Below are 20,784 nucleotides of genomic sequence, written 5' to 3'. Positions count from 1 at the left end.
ATTTTATAATTGGCTGGACCTAAATCTCTGCCTGAATCATGGAAGAAACAATGTCCACTTCCATGGACTGCTGGAAGCTCTTGGAATCAAACTTAGTACCTCACTTCCCCTCCACCTTCCAAACATCCACGCAGTCTTCATCCTGGGACTGCACCCCTTGCCTTTCACTTCATCATGGTGCCCTTGTGGGGGAAGGCCGCGGTGGGCTCCTCTCTCCAGGCTTCTCTGTCTCCCTGTCTACCCCCACCACTTGGCTTTCCTTCTGAAACCTTGGCATGGCAGGTGCTTCTGGTGTCCTGTGGCCACAGGGCACTGGCCACACTGTCAGCAACACCACCAGCAGGGTATGGAGGAAGGACTTTCAAAGCTGCTGGGCCATGCAGCGGCAGAAAACTCAGAGAGGGTGTGCAGGGTGAGTTAATGAGGTGCTAGAGGTTCCCCAGAGACTCGTAGGCTGGGAGGGACCCAGGAAGGCAGGAATGCACAGGAAGGCGTCTGGCCTTTGAAGCTCATGGGCTGATAGCCCTGTCCTTCTAGAGCTGAAATTGAGGGGACAAGCAGAGGACAGGTTGGGACAGCTTCAGGTATGTGTTTCAAGAAGGTCTTAAGGAGAGGAGATGGGGTCCCCCTGAAGTGGGGCCATGTTGACAGCTCTGTTATTGGAATTTGATTCACATGATAACCGGCGTGGGCAGAGGCCTTGGGCAGGGTCCAGGCTCCAGCTGGATAGTCCAGTCACTCACCCTCTGTGGCTACTGGTGGAAGTCTATCTGTGACAGGTGGGGAAGCTGGCAAGGAAGGGTGCTAGCAAAGGGTGTCTACACAGGCTGTGCACTTTCTCACTCTCTCTTCTGTTCCCTTCTTCTTTCCTCTATGCTCCAGTGTTCTGGATTTTCTAGACACAGGTTAGAGTCCCATGACAGCAAAGCCAGGAGGGGCATGTCAGCATCCAGCTAGTGCCTTCCAAACGAAGAGGGGCTCAGGCTGTATTTATGCATCCATTTGGATATGTTGGATAATTCTGGGGAATTAGTTGAGTTTGCATTAGGTGGTGACATGGGTCCTCCCATAAGGCAGTGATGGGGCATGAGACAGGTCCTATAGCTAGCCTCCTAGAAAGAGCACAGACACAAGCACACATGTATGCGCTCACAGTAATAAGAACTAACGTGCATTGGGCACTTCCATCTATTAATCACTTACCTATACCTCAAGTATTATTATCATTATTACTAATAGGTCCAAGTTACAGATAAGGAATTGGAGGCCCAGGAGCTGAATGACTTGCTCCTGCACACACAGTGGGTAGGTGGTAGGGTGAGGTTCCACCCCCACTCTCTGGTTCCAAAGCCTTGCTCTGTGCTGCTCAGATTGATTCCTCACCAGCTGTATTGTGTGTCTGGGTACATTCTTCAGTCACTCCTGTTACCCAAAACCATGACCATGTCAGGAACCAGTTGGTCACAGACCACACCCTAACCTGCCATCACACAGAGGCACTGAAGAAGTGACCAGCTCACAGGGTGCTAGCCACAAAACCAGCAGCCAACCAACCAACTAGTGAATAAAAAATTTTAAATTCCACTGCCAGATAAAGCAACTTAAAACCGAAGTCTCCCTAAGACTTTGTCAAGAGCATCTTCTCAGTCAGGAGGAAAATGTACCTGGTCCCGTTGCTCCCAACACTCAAGGGTATCATCTTGAAAGCCTTTGATCAAAGAGAGAGATGTTCTGGCAACTTTTTGAAGAGAAAAGTTAGTGACTTCTGAACAGCACCTTCCTCCCTGTCTGCTGCCACGAGTCTGCCCTTTCTGACCTCACTCTCCAATTAAGGATCAAGGGTGCTTGATCCTTACTTGAAGTGCAAGGGCCCTCCTTGAAGAAACACTTTCTGAACGATCCAAGATGGCCAATCGCTAACATCTCGGGATTGCAGCTCTCAGTGAAAGCGCAGAGAACTAGAGGATGCCACACTTTCAGACAAATTCTGGTCACTCATGGAGCAGAAGATTCCCAGTGGAGGAGCCACACAGGTCGCCAGCGCAACTCTTGTGGCCGGCGCAGTGATTTTGCTGGCACCTCGGCGCGGCAACTCTCAGAGCAGAGTAAACAGGGCTGGCTCCCCTTCTGACCGAGGTTTGGAGGACCCACATGGGTCCCCAGCACGACTCCTGAGGCCGGCGCAGTGGCTGTGATGGCACCTCAGCGCGGCAGCTCTTGGCGCAGAGTAAATGAGACTGGTTCCCCTGCTGACCGAGGTTTGGAACCCCGGGAAGGCAGAGTTGCCTATTACGGACACAAGAAGGAAGCCAGACAGGAGAATCCTGGGCAGAAAATCACCATCAATCTTAACGCCGCTGTTCTGGCCCTGGGAACTAACAACTTAAACATCCACTCAAGAGACCTAATCTGAAAGTAGGTAATTTCAAAGACGACAGGAGGATAAATTTACAATGATGGGAAGAAACCAGCATAAAAAGGCTGAGAATACTCAAAATCAGAACGCCTCTCCCTCTAAAGATGATCACAGTTCCCCATCAACAATGGAACAAGGCTTGATGGAGAACGAGCTCATCCCAGTAACAGAATCACGCTTCAGGGAATGGATAATAAGAAACTTCTGTGAGTTAAAAGAACATGTTGTAGCCCAACGTAAAGAAACTAAGAACTTTGAAAAAAAGGTTTGATGAAATCCTATTGAGAACAGACAACTTCGAGAGGAATATAAGTGAATTAATGGAACTGAAGAATACAATACAGGAACTCCGAGAAGTATGCACAGGTTTAAACACTCGAATTGTTCAAGCAGAAGAAAGGATATCAGAGGTCAAAGTCCAACTTAATGAAATAAAACGAGAAGATGAGATTAGAGAAAAAAGGATAAAAAGGAATGAGCAAAGTCTCCAAGAAATGTGGGATTATGTGAAAAGACCAAACCTACGTTTGATAGGTGTACCTGAATGCGATGGAGAGAATGAATCCAAGCTGGAAAATACCCTTCAGGATATTATTCAGGAAAATTTTCCTAAACTAGCAAAGCAGGTCAATATTCAACACCTGGTAATACAGAGAACACCACAAAGATATTCCTCAAGAAGAGCAACCCCAAGGCACATAAATCGTTAGATTCACCAGGGTTGAAATGAAGGAGAAAATACTAAGGGCAGCCAGAGAGAAAGGTCAGGTTACCCACAAAGGCAAGCCTATCAGACTTACAGCAGATCTCTCAGCAGAAACTCTACAAGCCAGAAGAGAGTGGGGGCCAATATTCAACATCCTCAAAGAACAGAACCTTCAGCCCAGAATTTCATATCCAGCCAAACTAAGCTTCACAACTGAAGAAAAAATAAAATCTTTTATGAACAAGCAAGTACTCAGAGATTTTATTACTACCAGGCCTACATTACAAGAGCTTCTGAAAGAAGCATTACACACAGAAAGAAACAACCAGTATTAGCCTTTCTAAAAATATACCAAAAAGTAAAGAGCACCAACATAAAGAAGAATTTACATCAACAAATGGATAAAACAGTCCGTTAACATCAAATGGCAGTAACCCTAAATTTAAATCAACTAAATCCCCCAATCAAAAGACACAGTCAAAACCCAACGGCATGTTACATCCAGACCTGTTTCACATGCAAGGATACACAAAGACCCAAAACAAAGGGATGGAGAAAGTTTTACCAACCAAATGGAGAGCAAAAATAAATAAATAAAAAGCAGGAGTTGCAATTCTCGTATCAGATAAAATAGATTTCAAAGCAACAAAAATACAGTGGTAAAAGGATCAATGCAACAACAAGAGCTAATGATCCTAACACCCAGATACATAGAGACTTAGATTCAATGAGACAAAAAATTAATAAGGATATCAAGAACTCGAACTCAGATCTGGAACAAGTAAACTTAGTAAATATATATAGAGCTCTCCACTTTAAATACACAAAATATACATTCTTGTCAATACCACATCACACCTACTCATAGGTTTAAATGAAACAATGATTGGCCATTATTAATACCCATTTTTTTTTCAGAATAAAGCAATATTTCCGTTCACCCTCCCTCTTTCTCTTCCTCTTTCTTCCTCTCCTTTACTCATTTTTTTCTTTTCTTTTCTTCTCTCAAAAAAAGAAATCAACTTGTAAAACTCTAGATCCAGATCGGCAATGTCTCTCTCATTGATTGATTTCCTTCCTTCCCTTCCCTCCCTCCCTCCCTTTCTCCCTCCCTCCCCTGTTCCTCCCTTCCTTCCTTCCTTCCTTCATCCCTTCCTTCCTCCCTCCCTTCCTCCTTCCCTCCCTTCCTGCCTTCCTCCCCAAAAAAAAGAAGAAACACTTTCCAATCTCTGCTATTTTGATTACAGTATAAACCGATTACAGGTTCTGTTCCTGGTAAGGAGGTTTTGCTAGGGGAGGAGTAAGAGACTGGACACATTGGATATTTGGGGAAGATGGAAAACCCAGTGTGCAGAAGGACAACCACAGAGGGACCCTTCAGCTGGACTGAGCTCTGCCAGTGGGCACATGCTCCCTGTCCTCCCAGGAGCCTCAGGCTGCTCTCTCTGGAAGGCAGATACTACTTGTGTGCAAAATGACGACCACCAAGGGATCCTCAGTTGGTTCCCTAGTGAATAACTTAACAAAATAAATCCTGCTTTTCCATTGGTATTACACAGGTTAGATTCCCATGACAGCAAAGCCAGGAGGCGCATATCAGTGTCCAGCTAGTGCCTTCCAAACCAAGAGGAGCTCAGGCTGTGTTTAAGATCCATTTGGATGCATCATGTTCCAGTCGTGTTAGCTGGTGACACAGGTCCTCCCACAAGGTGGTGATTACCAAATAGGTAATTTGGACCCATTAGTAATAATGATAATATAATAATAATACTTGAGGTATAGATAAGTGCATGATAGATAGGAAGTGCCCAATGCATGTTAGTTCTTATTACTGTGAGCACTTGCTCTCCCAAACACACATGTGCTTGTGTCTGTGTTTCTGTGAAGAGGCCACCTACTGGACCTGTCTCACAGTCTCTCACTCTTACTTTACTGGTATATTTCAGATTCTCTCCACACATATAATAATTTGCCTGAACTTAACACTGTCCTCCTGACAAATAAATAGATCTCCCAAGGGCATCTTAGAACATGGTGGTGTCCAAAGGCCATGCCCTCCCACAGCACCTCGCCTGCCTTGCAGCTGGATGTTGTCCTGAGTGATCCCAGTGTCTCCATGTGGACAGAGCAAAACCTTGGGAATTCCCCTCACATAATTTTAAGACTAGTTTATCACTTCAATGACCACATTATGAAATCTGGCAGGAAAACTCATGTGTATTAACAAATGCCACATCACTTGCTCTCCCAGACACAGGAAGCATTTTGTTGCTCTGCACAGGCCTGAGGAGACTATGGGGTCCCAGAGTGCAAAACTTCTCTAGCGACAAAGTACATAGATTATCCCTGAAAGTATGGCCTTTGCTTTGCTACTTCTGTGAGCTGTGTGACTAGTGAATTTTGCCTATCTCCTATCCTCTATTCCCCCAGCTGCAAGTCCCCAGGTGTCAGTGGGCCTTTGGCCCTCTCCCACTGGCCTCCCTGACACCCCCTGCAATGCCCTTCCACCCGGCAGACCCCAGCTAGTGCTCACTGCCTGCACTGGTTTGATTTCAATAGGTCCACAGAGGATTTCCACTCTCTTAGTCTCTAAGGAAGATGGACTGCCCCAAGAAAAGAACTGCAATGAGGCTTGAAATCTTTTTCATCTGGTGGGAGGCACGGGATGTATCAGGATCCTGCCTCCTGAGATGGGGCCTACCTGAACGGGCATGGACATCTCCTCTTGGCCACACTTGAAACATCCCATGCTGCAGCCAGGCTCAGATAATAAAATGGTGTCACTAAGTGTACGCCCTCACAAAGCCTCCCACCATCATTTTCTTATTGCTGATTTTGAAAGTTGGAAGTGTAGACAGCTATCTAGAATGAGCCACTTACCTGGCAGGGGGCAGCAAAATGTCCGAAATAGCAGATAAGTCCTGGTGATCTCCCCTGCTGTGGAAAGGGCGATGACTGCTATAAAGTGTCTTGGTCCCAGATGCTAAGATTCCCTAGACATGGACTGGCAGCTGAGCTGCAGAGGCCAGTGCACATGTGACAGAGTTAGTTACCCATCTTCTGCCCTAAGACATATGCTATTTGCTTTGCCCTTTGCTATAAAAGCCAAGATGGATAGAACAAAACAAGGAAGTCGTCACATCCTGTCTCCGAGAAAAATCTTGAATTCCCATGTAAAATGTCTCTCCAGGGTCAGAGAAGGAGGGGAAAGGTATCTGAGAGCTTTGTAAAGAGTGACAGCTGCAGAGGCTCAAAGTGGGAGAAAAGGCTCCAGCTGGGTGCAGGGTCTCTGTGCAGGTGAAGCTGGGACTCCAGGGAGGCAGAGTGGCAGTCCTCGAACAGTGAAAGAGAGTATACTGCAATATCCACTAACTAAGGGTGAGGGATGCCCAATTTTTAACCCACCAGAACCTTCTCCTTGGGGCAAGGTCAGTAAAGAAGACGTTCTGGGGGCATTGTCATTAGCGCAACCTGCAAAACCTATTCACGTGCAATTTAGGAATGCAGGGGGGTGTTGGATTGGGATTTCTCTAGTGAATCAGAGTTCAAAAAAGAAGAAGTAACCACCACTCCACCCTAGCCCACCCCATTTTACTGTAGGCCATGGTGTACCTTGAGCATCAGTGGACTGAGACACTAGCTACCCAGCCAGAGCCCGCACTGACATCCTCCCCAGGCAACAGGCCAGAACTGAGGCACAGAGTAGCTCAAGCACATTTAGGACACCCAGGGATTCGCAGAAGTGCCTGTGTTAGGAGAGGGGCCTGTGCTGGGGGCAGGGCTCTTCATGGTGGCAGACAGGAGCCAGTGAGCTACAGGCATAGGCCTGGAGGTGACTGCTCAGACAGGCTGGTAGGCCAGGCACCCAGGTTTGTTAGTGTGAAAAGATGTCCCTGGGACAGCAAGGGGGCTGAACAGTGAGCTCAAACAGTGGGTGCAGTTCCCTGGGCCTGAGGAGACAGAGGAGGCCTCAGGGACAGGGTATACTTAAAGTGGATGCTGCATAAACAGTAGGATCAGAGAAGCAATGGGGCAGCCTGAGGGGACAGACACTCTTCATGGACCCTGAGGGGACAGACACTTTTTGTGGAGCAAGGGGATTAGCACAAAGGAGGTAGGAAAAGGCTAGGGGCTGGTCAGGCCAGTATGGAGCTCACTAGTGGAAGGGAAGGCTGATTAGAAATAGATGGGATCACATTTTAGAGGACATTGCATGCCACATGGGGAAGTGGAAGAGAAGAAAAATTACACTTGTAGAGAGGGGCTGCTCAAAAATGAGAACGTGTCCTAAGCTTTTCATGGCCCTTAAGCTGGATTCCTTCATGCTGAGAATCACCTGGGGAGAGGCAAGATTTTCACAACAGGAATGCAAAGAGAGAGAGAAATGGGCATAATCCACTTCTGTGACTGCCAGACACAGCCCTGGTGGGATGTGAGAGGGGGACACCACCTGTCACCACTGCCTGCATGTCAGGTGCATCATTCAGCAGGAGGATGTAGACAGCGGCTGTGCCCTGCCAGCTGAACCTCCCATTCAAAAACCCAGTAAACGCATAAAGACTCAGATGCAAAAGGAAGATAGGTGCTGAACCCCTGGTGGGCTACAAGTGCCACTGGAAAGCATGGACCCTCATCTGCTCTTGTGTGGGATCTTACGGGTGTGAATTTACTTTTTGGAAACCTCTGTGGCACCTGAGTTCTTGTCCTGCCTCCAGGAAGAATGAGGTCATGAGGTACACAGACAAGTGAGGGGTGAAGAAAATGAAGAGGAGCTTTACTGAATGTTAGAACAGCTCAGAGGTGATCTGCAGTGGGTAGCTCCTCTCTGTACGTAAGTCCTCCCCTCCCATTGAGTGTTCAGCTCTCAGCAGAAAAGACCCTGGAGAGGGTAGCTCCTCTCTGCCCACTGGTCTTACAGCTACCAGCTGCTCTCAGCAGAGAGAAGGCTCTGGAGAGAGTGGCTCCTATCCACAGGCAGGTTGTTCTGAACATCTCTGGAGGTCTCTAAGCTCTCAGCAGAGAAGGTAGCTCCTCCCTGCAGCTGGTCATCCCATTGTTTCTCCATCCTCTGCCCTGCTCTGGTGGAGCCTGGGGTTTTTATGCACCTTAGAGGGGAGTAAGTGCATGCCGACTGGTCCCTGGGCAGCCAGAGGAGACACCGCAAGTCGCCACTCCAGTCCAAGGGACTGGCAGCCCAGACTACAGCCTTCGGGTTCTCCCTAGCCTGAAGGTGAGGACTTACTGGGGACCTGCCTTCTTCCTCCAGGGACTCTGTCTGTTTCCCACTGCCATTTGTGGCCCCTGGGCTAGGCCCCAACCCCACTCTGAGATGGGGTGCAGAGAGAGGCCAGTCAGTGGGGAGCAGACACCCCTGGGCCTGAAGGGATGGAGGTTGGGAGGCTGGATGTGGAGTGGTTCTTCCCAGGCCCTGGAGGTGCAGGCTGCAGAGATGCTGGGGTCCTGCTCCTGGGAGGGTGGCCACAGCTGCACCAGAGACCTCCTGCCCCACCAACTCACAAGGGGCAAAGCTCCTGCTTGTCCCCCGGATCCTGCCTCCTCTGTGGAGCAGGAGGCCAAGGTCTGCAGTTGTGGGTCAGGCAGCTGCAGCTCCATGCACATGGGCAGATCCTGCCTGCCCCTGGCTCCCACCCAAGAGCTCAGGGAGGCTCAGATCCACAGCTGCAGTTTGGGTGGCTGTAGCCCCACCCAGGAGGGTGAAAATCCTGCCTGCTCTGTAGAGGAGTTTGGGTGGCCACAGCGTCACCTGGGGAGATTCCTCTACAACCCAGAAGGGGCAGAGCTCTTACTGGCTCCACAAAGTATGCAGCCCCAGCCAGGCATTCCTGCTGCAGCTGGCATGATAGCAGCAGCCACTGCCATCACATGGACAGTGGAGAACATGCCCCGTTACATAGTCTCCTTGCTGTACAGCAGCCCTCACCATGAGGTCATCTCACGGAATTCTGGAGGGGCGAGTGGGAGAATCCTCAACCCCAGGGCAAAGGCTATTCTCGTGCCCAGCATGGGCTACCAGAGGAGACAGAAGGTAAAGTCATGCCAGCCTCATAAGCAGTGAATTCCTCCTTTACTGACAATTCCTCACCATCTCCTCCAGAATACAGCATGGTCCCTTGAGCTTCCTTGTTATATTTTCTTTTTTACTGTTCTCCAGGGAGCTCACACTGACATTCTTGTGCCTGTCAGCTGGCACAGTGCCCACCATTGTGCTTTGTCACATGAGGACATGTACATGCCCTGGGAAAGAGGTGAAGCCCACTGGCTGCCCTCAGAGCCACAGGTGCCCATCTTTAGATCCTGAGAAAGTGAGGGGCTGCAGGAGCCACACACACCCTCTACTCCCAAACAGCCCAACCTCCCCAAGGCAAGCTTTTTTCAAGGGTGACTTGAGTGGTGCTGCCCAAAGGAATCAGCACAGAGCATCCCTAGCTCAGAGGAATTCCTTCACTGCAAGAAGTAGCCAGTGCCCTCTCTTGACAGCAGTAGTGGGTGGAATGAGGAGCTCCAGGTGCTGGCTTCAAGCCAGGTGGAGTGAGCATTGATTATAGAGGAGACCCTGTGAGAACAGTGCCCACATAAGTCCCGTCCATTTGCAGGAAAACAGTGGGTCAGTGCACCTTTATATACCTTTTCAGAGAGCCAGCCCAAACACAGAGTTTGACAAGGTTTGAGTTACATAAACAGATGGTGATAATAATAAACAAGGATAGGCTGAGCATGGTGGCTCACACCTGTAATCCCAGCACTTTGGGAGGCCAAGGCAGGTGGATCACGAGGTCAAGAGATCGAGACCGTCTTGCATGCTCTGCTCATGTACCCCAAAACCTATAATCCAATAAAAAATTTAAAAAAAAAAAAAGAGATCGAGACCATCCTGGTCAACATGGTGAAACCCCGTCTCTACTAAAAATATAAAAAAAATTAGCTGGGCATGGTGGCATGTGCCTGTAATCCCAGCTACTCGAGAGGCTGAGGCAGGAGAATTGCCTGAACCCAGGAGGCGGAGGTTGCGGTGAGCCGAGATCGCGCCATTGCACTCCAGCCTGGGTAACAAGAGCAAAACTCCGTCTCAAAAAAAAAAAAATTTTTTTTCAAATAAGGCAAAAAGGTAAGTAAGATGCCCTTACAGTGTCATATGGGGACTGGCCCAGCCACAGATTATTTATGGAAATGCACTTTGATTACTGTTTACCATTTCTTAAAAACCCCAGATTTAGTGAATTTGCATAATTAACTTGTAGACTTTTGTCCAGTAGAGTTGCAAATAATTTCTTTTTGTTTTTCTTTTTCGAGACAGGGCCTTGCTCTGTTGCCCATGCTGCACTGCAGTGGCACAGTCACAGCTCACTACAGCCTCAATCTCCCAGGCTCAAGTGATCCTCCCACCTCAACCTCCTAAGTAGCTGTGACCATCTAATTTTTAAACATTTTTATTATTTTTTTAATTGCATTTTAGGTTTTGGGGTACATGTGCAGAATGTGCAAGACAGTTGCATAGGTATACACATGGCAGTGTGTTTTGCTTCCTTTCTCCCCTTCACCCACATTTGGCATTTCTCCCCAGGCTATCCCTCCCCAGCTCCCCCCCATCGCTGGTCCTCCCCTTTTCCCCCCAGTAGACCCCAGTGTTTAGTACTCCCCTCCCTGTGTCCATGTGTTCTCATTTTTTATCACCCTCCTATGAGTGAGAATATGCGGCATTTCATTTTCTGTTCTTGTGTCAGTTTGCTGAGAATGATGTTCTCCAGATTCATCCATGTCCCTACAAAGGACACGAACTCATCATTTCTGATTGCTGCATAATAGTACATGGTGTATATGTGCCACATTTTCCCAGTCCAGTCTATCATCAGTGGGCATCTGGGTTGCTTCCAGGTCTTTGTTATTGTAAACAGTGCTGCAATGAACATTTGTGTGCATGTGTCCTTATAGTAGAATGATTTATAGTCCTTTGTATATATACCCAGTAATGGTTCCAGGTCTTTGCTATTGTAAACAGTGCTGCAATGAACATTCGTGTGCATGTGTTCTTATAGTAGAATGATTTATAGTCCTTTGTATATATACCCAGTAATGGGATTGCTGGGTCAAATGGAATTTCTATTTCTAGGTCCTTGAGGAATTGTCACACTGTCTTCCACAATGGTTGAACTAATTTACACTCCTACCAGCAGTGTAAAAGTGTTCCTATTTCTCCACATCCTCTCCAGCATCTGTTGTCTCCAGATTTTTTAATGATCACCATTCTATCTGGCATGAGATGGTATCTCAATGTAGTTTTGATTTGCATTTCCCTGATGACCAGTGATGATGAGCATTTTTTCATGTTTGTTGGTCTCATGTATGTCTTCTCTTGTAAAGTATCTGTTCATATCCTTTGCCCATTTTTGAATGGGCTTGTTTTTTTTTTCTTGTAAATCTGTTTGAGTTCTTTGTAAATTCTGGATATCTGCCGTTTGTCAGATGGGTAAACTGCAAAAATTTTTTCCCATTCTGTTGGTTGCCAATTCACTCTAGTGACTATTTCTTTTGCTGTGCAGAAGCTGTGGTGTTTGATTAGGTCCCATTTGTCTATTTTGGCTTTTGTTGCCAGTGCTTTTGGTCATGAAGTCCTTGCCTACTCCTATGTCCTGAATGGTTTTGCCTAGATTTTCTTCTAGGGTTTTCATGGTGTTAGGTCTTACGTTTAAGTCTTTAATCCATCTGGAGTTAATTTTAGTGTAGGGTGTCAGGAAGGGGTCCAGTTTCTTATTTCTGCACATGGCCAGCCAGTTTTCCCAACACCATTTATTAAACAGGGAATCCTTTCTCCATTGCTTGTTTTTGTCAGGTTTATCAAAGATTGTATGGTTGAAGATATGTTGTGTTGCCTCCGATGTCTATTCTGTTCCATTAGTCTATATCTCTGTTTTGGTACCAGTACCATGCTGTTTTGATTACTGTAGCCTTGTAGTATAGTTTGAAGTCCGGTAGTGTAATGCCTCCCACTGTGTTCTTTTTACATAGAATTGACTTGGCTATGCGGGCTCTCTTTTGGTTCCATATGAAGTTTAAGGCGGTTTTTTCCAGTTCTGTGAAGAAGGTTATTGGTAGCTTGATGGGGATAGCGTTGAATCTGTAAATTACTTTGGACAGTATGGCCATTTTCATGATATTGATTCTTCCTAACCATGAATATGGAATGTTTCTCCATCTGTTTGTGTCCTCTCTTATTTTGTTGAGCAGTGGTTTGTAGTTCTCCTTGAAGAGGTCCTTTACGTTCTTTGTTAGTTGTATTCCTAGGTATTTTATTCTTTTTGTAGCAATTGTGAATGGCAGTTCGTTTTATTTTTGTTTGTTTGTTTGTTTTCTGAGACGGAGTTTCGCTGTTTTCACCCAGGCTGGAGTGTAATGGCACGATCTTGGCTCACTGCAACCTCCGCTTCCTGGGTTCAGGCAGTTCTCCTGCCTCAGCCTCCTAAGTAGCTGGGATTACAGTAACGTGCCACTGTGCCCAGCTAATTTTTTGTATTTTAAGTAGAGACGGGGTTTCTCCATGTTGACCAGAATGGTCCCGATCTCTTGACCTCATGATCCACCCGCCTCGGCCTCCCAAAGTGCTGGGATACAGGCTTGAGCCACTGTGCCCGTCTGGCAGTTTGTTCTTGATTTGGCTCTCTTTAAGTCTGTTATTGGTGTATTGTAATGCTTGTGATTTTTGCACATTGATTTTGTATCCTGAGACTTTGCTGAAGTTGCTTATCAGTTTCAGGAGTTTTTGGGCTGAGGCGATGGGGTCTTCTAGACATACTATCATGTTGTCTGCAAATACAGAGAATTTAACTTCCTCCTTTCCTATTTGAATACCCTTTATTTCTTTTTCTTGCCTGATTGCTCTGGCTAGACCTTCCAGTACCATATTGAATAGGAGTGGTGAGAGAGGGCACCCTTGTCTAGTGCCAGATTTCAAAGGGAATGCTTCCAGTTTTTGCCATTTCAGTGTGATATTGGCTGTTGGTTTGTTGTAAATAACATTTATTATTTTGAGATATATTCCATCAATACCGAGTTTATTGAGGGTTTTTAGCATAAAGAGCTGTTGAATTTTGTCTAAGGCCTTCTCTGCATCAATTGAGATAATCATGTGGTTTTTGTTTTTGGTTCTGTTTATGTGGTGAATTACGTTTATAGACTTGTGTATGTTGAACCAGCCTTGCATTCCCGGGATGAATCCTACTTGATCATGGTAAATAAGCTTTTTGATGTGCTGTTGCAATCGGCTTGCCAGTATTTAATTGAAGATTTTTGCATCTATGTTCATCATGGATATTGCCCTGAAGTTTTCTTTTCTTGTTGAGTCTCTGCCGGTTTTGGTGTCAGGATGATGTTGGTCTCATAAAATGATTTGGGAAGGATTCCCTCTTTTTGGATTATTTGGAATAGTTTTGGAAAAAATGGTACCAGTTCCTCTTTATGTTTCTGGTAGAATTCGGCTGTGAACCCATCTGGACCTAGGCTTTTTTTGTGTGGTAGACTCTTAATTGCTGCCTCAACTTCAGATCTTGTTATTGGTCTATTCATAGTTTTGGCTTCCTCCTGGTTTAGGCTTGGGAGGACACGAGTGTCCAGGAATTTATCCATATCTTCCAGGTTTAATAGTTTATGTGCATAGAGTTGTTTGTAATATTCTCTGATGATGGTTTGAATTTCTGTGGAATCTGTGGTGATTTCCCCTTTATCGTTTTTTATTGCATCCATTTGGTTGTTCTCTCTTTTCTTTTTCATTAATCTGGCTAGTGGTCTGTCCATTTTGTTGATCTTTTCAAAAACCAGCTCTTGGATTTATTGATTCTTTGAAGGGTTTTTTGTGTCTTTATCTCCTTCAGTTCAGCTCTGATCTTAGTTATTTCTTGTCTTCTGCTAGATTCTGCTAGAATCTTTTGAGATTTTTTTTTTTTTATCTTGCTCCTCTAGCTCTTTTAATTTTGATGGTAGAGTGTCAATTTTGGATCTCTCCACTCTTCTCATGTGGGCACTTATAGCTATATATTTTCCTCTAGAGACTGCGTTAAATGTATCCCAGAAATTCTGGTATGTTGTGTCTTTGTTCTCGTTGGTTTCAAAGAACTTCTTTATTTCTGCCTTCATTTCATTTCATTGTTTATCCAATCAACATTCAAGAGCCAGTTGTTCAGTTTCCATGAAGCTGTGCGATTCTGAGTTAGTTTCTGATTTCTGAGTTCTAACTTGATTGAACTATGGTCTGAAAGACTGTTTGTTATGATTTCATTCTTTTGCATTTGTTGAGGAGTGCTTTACTTCCAATTATTTGGTCAATTTTTGAGTAGGTGTGATGTGATGCTGAGAAGAATGTATATTCTGTGGCTTTGGGTTGCAGAGTTCTGTAAATGTCTATCAGGTTTGCTTGTTCCAGATCTGAGTTCAAGTCCTGGATATCCTTGTTAATTTTCTGTCTGTTCGATCTGTCTAATATTGACAGTGGAGTGTTAGTCTCCCACTATTATTGTGTGGGAGTCTAAGTCTCTTTGTAAGTCATTAAGAACTTGCCTTATGTATCTGGGTGCTCCTGTATTGGGTCCATATATGTTTAAGATCGTTAGCTCTTCTTGTATTGATCCTTTTACCATTATGTAATGTCTTTCTTTGTCTCTTTTGATCTTTGTTGGCTTAAAGTCCATTTCATCAGAGACAATTTCAACTCCTGCTTTTTTTTTTGCTCTCCATTTGCTTGGTAACTCTTCTTCTATCCCTTTATTTTGCAACTTTGTGTATCCTTGCATATGAGATGGGTTTTTTGCATACAGCACACCTATGGGTTTTGGCTTATTATCCAGTTTCCCAGTCTGTGTCTTTTGATTGGTGAATTTAGCCCATTTACATTTAGGGTTCATATTATGTGTGAATTTGATACTGCCATTTTGATGCTAGCTGACTGTTTTGCCCATTAGTTGATGCAGATTCTTCATTTTGTTAGTGCTCTTTAGCATTTCGTATGTTTTTGGAATGGCTGGTATTGGTTGTTCCTTTCTATGTGTAGTGCCTCTTTCAGGAGCTCTTGTAAAGCAGGCCTGGTGGTGACAAAATCTCTGAGTACTTGCTTGTTCACAAAGTATTTTATTTTTCCTTCACTTATGAAGCTCAGTTTGGCTGGATGTGCCAAATCATTGTAGCTTTCAACACCTCCAAAATTGCCTCCATCATTACCAAATCCATTATAGCCATCCCCACTGCTACCATATCCACCACCACCACGGCTGCCACCAAAGCCACCATGACCACTAAAGTTTCCTTCACGACCAAAGTTGTCATTTCCACCGAAACCACCTCCATGACCACCACCAAAGTTTCCAGAACCACTTCAACCTCTTTGGCTGAATGAAGCACTAGTAATCTCTTGCTTTCACAGGCTTTTCTAACTTCACAGTTGTGGCCATTCACAGTATGGTATTTCTGAATGACAATCTTATCCACTGAGTCATGGTCGTCAAAGGTTACAAATGCAAAGTCCCTTTTCTTGACACTGCCTCTGTCAGTCATGATTTTAATTACTTCAATTTTTCCATACTGTTCAAAATAATCTCTTAGGTGATGTTCTTCAGTGTCTTCTTTAATGTCACCAACGAAAATTTCTCAGTTAAGTTGGCACCTGGTCTTTGAGAATCTTCTCTTGAGACAGCTCTCTTTGGTTCCACAACTCTTCCATCCACTTTGTGTGGCCTTGCATTCATGGCTGCATCCACCTCCTCCACAGTTGCATACGTGACAAACCCAAAGCCTCTAGAGAGCTTGGTATTTGGATCTCTCATTACCACACAGTCTGTAAGCATTCCCCATTGCTCAAAATGGCTCCTCAGGCTCTCATCGGTTGTTTCAAAGCTCAACCCTCCAATGAAGACCTTCCTCAGCTGTTCTGGCTCTTTAGGAGACTCTGACTAGATATGATCGCAGGCAGAAGAGAGACTTTAACGATGCTGCTTCGGCGGCATCCACGGACAGAAAGGAGCAAACTCGGTTGAAATAATTTACAGTCCCACCAACAGTGTAAAAGCATTCCTATTTTTCCACATTTTCTCCAGCATCTGTTATTTTTTGACTTTTTAATGATCACCATTCTAACTGGAGTGATATAGTATCTCATTGTGATTTTGATTTGCGTTTGTCTAATGACCACTGATGAGCTTTTTTCCATGTTTTTTGGCTACATAAATGTCTTCTTTTGAGAAGTGTCTGTTCATACCCTTTGCCCACTTTTTGATGAGGTTGTTGGTTTTTTTCTTGTTAATTTGTTTAAGTTCCCTGTAGATTCTGGGTAACAGCTCTTTGTGAGTTGGATAGATTGCAATATTTTTCTCTCACCCTGTAGATTGCCTCTTCACTCTGATGAGAGTTTCTTTTGCTGTGAAGAAGCTCTTTAGTTTAATTAGATTATATTTGTCAATTTTGTCTTTTGTTTTAATCGCTTTTGGCATTTTAGTCATGAATTCTTTGCCTATTCTTATGTCCTGAATGGTATTGCCTTGGTTTTCTTCTAGGGTTTTTATGTTTTATGTTTAAGTCTTTAATCCATTTTGAGTTAATTTTTGTATAAGGTGTAAGAAAGGGATCCAGCTTTAGTTTTCTGCATATGGCTAGCCAGTTTCCCCAGCACCATTTATTAAATAGGGAATCCTTTCCCATTGCTTATTTTTGTCAGTGGGGTTTTCTAAATATATAATCATGTCATCTGCAAACAGAGACAAGTTTACTTCCTTTCTTCCTGTCTGAATACGCTTATTTCTTTCTCTTGCCTGATTGCTCTGACTGGAACTTCCAATACTATGTTGAATAGGAGTGGTGAGAGAGGGCATCCTTGTCCTGTGCTAGTTTTCAAAGGGAATGCTTCCAGCTTTTGCCCAGTTAGTAACATATTGGCTGTAGGTTTGTCATGAATAGCTTTTATTATTTTGAGATATGTTCCATTAATACTTAGTTTATTGAGAGTTTTTAGCATGAAGTGGCATTGAATTTTATTGAAGGCCTTTTCTGCATCTATTGAGATAATCATGTGGTTTTTGTCATTAGTTGTTTTTATGTGATGGATTACCTTTATTGATTCATGTATGTTGAGTCAGCCTTGCATTCCAGAGATAAAGCCAACTTGATGGTGGTGGATAAGCTTTTTGATGTGCTGCGTGATTGAATTTGCCAGTATTTTATTGAGGATTTTCACATTGATGCATCAGGAATATTGGCCTGAAATTTTCTTTTCTTTTCTTTCTTTTTTTTTTTTTTTTTTTTTTTTGATGTTGTTGTGTCTCTGCCAGGTTTTGGAATGAGGATGATGCTGGCCTCATAAAATGAGTTAAAGAAGAGTCTCTCTTTTAGTATTGCTTGGAATAGTTTCAGAAGGAATGGTACCAGCTCCTCTTTGTACCTCTGATAGAATTCAGCCTAATGTCAAACACACCTCCTATATTAGGTGTCTGCCAATCCCTGTTGGGAGGTCTCTCCCAGTCAGGTGGCACAGGGGTCAGAGTTCCACCTGAGAAGGCAGCCTGTCCTTTAGCAGAGCTCTAGTGCTGTGCTGGGAGAACCCTCCTTGTAAGGATCTGCTGCTTTCTGCAGAGCTGGCAAGCAGGAATGTTTAAGTTCACTGAAGCAGCACCAACAGCCACATCTTCCCCCAGGTGCTCTGTCCCAGGGAGATGGGCGTTTTCTTATCTATAAGACCCTGACTGGGACTGCTGCCTTTCTTTCAGAGATGGCCTGCCCAGTGAGGAGGAATCTAGAGAGGCAGTCTGACCTCTGCAGCTTCGCTGCACTGTGTTGAGTTCCATCCTGTCCGAACTTCCAGACCTCCTCATCACTCTCAGGGGAAAGTCACCTACTTAAGCCTCAGTAATGACAGATATCCCTCCCCTGACCAAGCTCGATTGTCCCACGTCAACTCCAGACTGCTGTTCTGGCAGCAAGAAATTCAAGCTAGTGGTTCTTAGTTTGCTGGGCTCCATGGGAGTGGGACCCACTGAATGAGGCACTTGGCTTTCTAGCTTCAGCCTCCTTTCCAGGAGAGTGAATAGTTCTTTCTCACTGGAATTCCAGATGCCACTGGGGGATTAAAAAAAAACTCCTGCAGCTAGCTGGTGTCTGCCCAAACAGCTGCCCAGTTTTGTGCTTGAAACCCAGGGCCCTGATGGTATAGGCACATGAGAGAATCTCCTGGCCTGCAGATTGCAAAAACTGTGGGAAAAGCATAGTGTCTGGGCCAGATAGCACAGTCCCTTACAGCTTCCTTTGGCTGGGGGAAGGAAGCCCCCCCTCCTTGCAATTCCTTGGTGAGGCAACACCCCACCCTGCTTCTGCTTGCCTCCATGGGCTGCATCCACTGCCTAACCAGTCCCAGTGAAATGAACAGGGTACCTCAGTTGGAAATCACCTATCTTCTTTTTTCTTTTTTTTTTTTTCCTTTTTTGTTGGTTTCACTGGGAGCTGCAAACCGGAGCTATTCTTATTCAGCCATCTTGCCAGATATTTCCAATGTTTTTCTTTATCACAAAATTAAATTTAAAAATATGGACCACTTAATGATTTTGGATGTATAACAATAGTTTATTCCTTTTTTGTTTCTGAATAGCACTTTATTTGCATGGATATATCACAATTTGTTCATCAGTTGATGAGCTTTGTGTTGTTTTCAGATTTTGGCTATTACACATAAAGCTGCTAAGAACATTCAAATATTTAGTTTTCTCTTGGCAAAATGATTAGAGTGCAATGCTGAATCACATGGTTAGTGACTGTTTAACTTTTAAAGGAACTACCAAACTACTTTCCAAAGTGACTATACTATTTGATATTCCCATGAGCAGTGTATGAGAGTCTCCTTCCCTTTACATCCTCACTAACACTTGCTATGGTCAGTCTTTGTAGTTTCTGTCTCTCTAATAGATGGTAATCATATCTTTTTGTGGTTTAAATTTGCAGTTCCTTAATGTTTAATGGCACTGAGTATCTCTTCATGTGCTTATTTTTCATCTGTATCTTCTTTGTTGACAAGATTTATCAGGAATAATGATGGCTTTATAAAACTTTTGTTCTGATCATTGATCCAAAGATGGTGCAGTAAGAACAACTTGGGATAAAAGCTCTCAGCGAATGCTCAGAGGGTGAGTCAAAGCCGCATTTCCAGATGGATCTTTTTTGCCCACAGAACGGGGAACGTCCCAGTTGTAGGAAAGATATGGGACACAAGCGCAGATGGTTCAGCTGTTGCGGCCGCTTCGGCCGGTGCCATAGTGCAGGCACTCCCCAACAATCCGCACAAAACACACGGGCCTAGGTGCCCTGCTAAACTGGCAATCTGAGATTTGGGAGGGCAGATTAGCATATCCATCTGATTAAACGAGACTTGGACAGTGAGCCAGACCAGGAGATTCCTGGGAAGTGGCGTTTGAGCCAGTGCAGTGGCTAGCTGCATGGGAAATCACACAGATCCTGGTGCTCTAACAGCAAGCAACTGAAACACCTGGGAGAGAGCCATCCGTTCAACTTAAAAAAAAAAGGCGCTCTGAGGCAGGGAGCCAGGCAAGCGGGCTCGGCAGGTTTCACCCCCACAGGGACAAACAAAATAGCAACTCAAAATGCTCTGGGTGGAGAGTTTCACTGCTAGTACAGCTGAATCCAGGACAGTGCAGCTCGGTGGGGGAGGGGCGTTCACCATTACCAAGGATATCCGCCCCTACAAAGGTACATTCCCATTGCTGACACAGCCTGCCATTGCCGAGGCAACACGCCATAACAGAGAGATTCTGCTGCAGGGCGGAGCTGGTGGCAGCAGGGCGGAGCCTGCCACAAAGCCCACATCTGCAGGGCAGAGCCCACAGCAACAGGGCCCAGACCACATCAGCAGGGTGGAGCCTCGGCAGGCAAATAGTGACTAGACTGCTTCCTAGCTGGGCAGGATAGTGCCACAGACACTAATAAAGAAAGCCCCAACCCCCCAAAGACAGAGCATCTGAGGAAAAAAAGGGGTTCTAAGAGTTGTGCTGCAGCAGAATAAAACGCACCTGCCTAACAGCACTGAATGAACAACGGAGCTCACACCTCAGCACTTGAGCTCCTATAAAGTACAGACTGTCTCCTCAAGCAGCTCCCTGACCCCTGTATATCCACAGTCACCTGAAAAAGGACTGATCAGACTGACATTAGGGGGGCAACATTCTGGGACAAAGATAGCAGAAGAAGAAATTGGAAGCATCCCTCACCATTCTGCAGCTGCTACAGGTGTACCCCAGAAAAGCAGGGCCTGGAGTGGACCTCAGCAGTCGCACAGCAGAGGGGCTAGACCGGTAGAAGAAAAACCAAGTAACAGAAAAACCTCATCATCAACAATCTGGGCGTCCACTCAGAGACCCAATTGAAAAGTCAGCAACTACTCAGATGACAGGTGGATAAATCCACGAAGATGAAAAGAAACGAGCCCAAAAAGGAGGAAAACACCCGAAACCAGAACACCTCGCCTCCTAAAAAAGACCAAAACTCCTCACCAGCAAGGGAACAAAGCTGGACAGAGAATGACTGTGACGAAATGATGGAACTAGATTTCAGAAGGTGGGTAATGAGAAACTTCTGTGAGCTAAAACAACATGTTCTAACTCAATGCAAA

General features: G+C 45.1%; 1 protein-coding gene and 1 pseudogene across 4 annotated transcripts in view; both read right to left on the bottom strand.

The window, feature by feature from the left end:
• Nucleotides 1–20,784, bottom strand: part of BTNL9 (butyrophilin like 9) — a 52,935-nt gene that overhangs the window by 17,045 nt on the left and 15,106 nt on the right. For 2 of the 4 annotated variants that reach the window (XM_002744476.5, XM_035290825.2), the window contains exon 1: nt 6,003–6,194. The exons of the other annotated variants lie outside the window; for them this stretch is intronic. The gene's annotated coding sequence lies outside the window, so the exon portion shown is untranslated. Of the gene's footprint in view, nt 1–6,002; nt 6,195–20,784 lie in introns of those variants that run through there. 4 annotated transcript variants of the gene reach the window in all.
• Nucleotides 9,683–18,130, bottom strand: LOC103790369 (heterogeneous nuclear ribonucleoprotein A1-like 2; annotated as a pseudogene).

The sequence above is a fragment of the Callithrix jacchus genome, chromosome 2 (genome assembly GCF_049354715.1).
Source record: "Callithrix jacchus isolate 240 chromosome 2, calJac240_pri, whole genome shotgun sequence".
Lineage (NCBI taxonomy): Eukaryota > Metazoa > Chordata > Mammalia > Primates > Cebidae > Callithrix > Callithrix jacchus.
This window is presented reverse-complemented; position numbering and strand designations above follow the sequence as displayed.